This window comes from Marmota flaviventris, chromosome 2, assembly GCF_047511675.1.
Source record: "Marmota flaviventris isolate mMarFla1 chromosome 2, mMarFla1.hap1, whole genome shotgun sequence".
Lineage (NCBI taxonomy): Eukaryota > Metazoa > Chordata > Mammalia > Rodentia > Sciuridae > Marmota > Marmota flaviventris.
In genome coordinates, this window is record NC_092499.1 from 28,124,329 (window position 1) to 28,125,241 (window position 913).

The window sequence follows — 913 nt, forward strand, 5'->3', positions numbered from 1 at the left end:
ACCCAGTGTGTGTTTTACAACTACAGCACATCTCCATTCAGAGGAGCCACAATTCAAGTTTTTAGTAGATGGAGCTAGCAACTGCTTTAGCATACATGCAGTATAGGTTTATACCTTGCTTGGTCTTTGGTGGATTCTTTAATCTTTAGAGTAACACTGTTGCTTCTTGAAGTCCGCCATCCACAAATTGGGTAACTTCAGCAATACATGATAACTATTCGTTTGTTAAAATATGAAAATAGTCTGTTTTGACCAAGAAACACCTTCCAATCAATTACACTTTAATTACAAATGTTGCATGTTTCTGGATTTAATATTCAAAGTCAGCTGGTTAGTTTCAGTTATATCCAGTATAATGAAGAATTTGGCATGACTGTGTTCTGTATGCAACAGGACATTTTTCTCTTAAGCTTATGATATCTAAGCTTAAGAATAGTTCACAATTGTGAACTAGAATAGTTCACAATTTTAGGCCAGTTAATTATAGAAAAACTATTTCCTCATTGGAAAGGTGCTAGGGATATTCACCCAAAGGTGCTCAACCACTGGGCCCACGTCCCCATCCCTTTTTTTATTTGAGACAGGGTCTCAATAAGTTGTTTAGGGCCTGGCTAAATTGCTAAAGCTGGCTTTGAATTTGGGACCCTTCTGCCTCAACCTCTTGAGCCACTGGGATTCCAGGCGCATACCACCACTCCTGGTTTGGAAAAATGAATTTTTAAGTTGTGGCTAAAATCTACTGAATTTCTCAGAATGAAAGTCAACACTTCTGATTTTAATTATTTTTTTCTATTCTTTCAGCCTCCCCCTCAAAAAAAAAAAAAAAAAGAACACCTAGTCTGTTAAACAAAATTAATAGATTAACAGAATTAACAGTTAAGCCAAGCTATAGAGTATATATAAATCCGGTTAA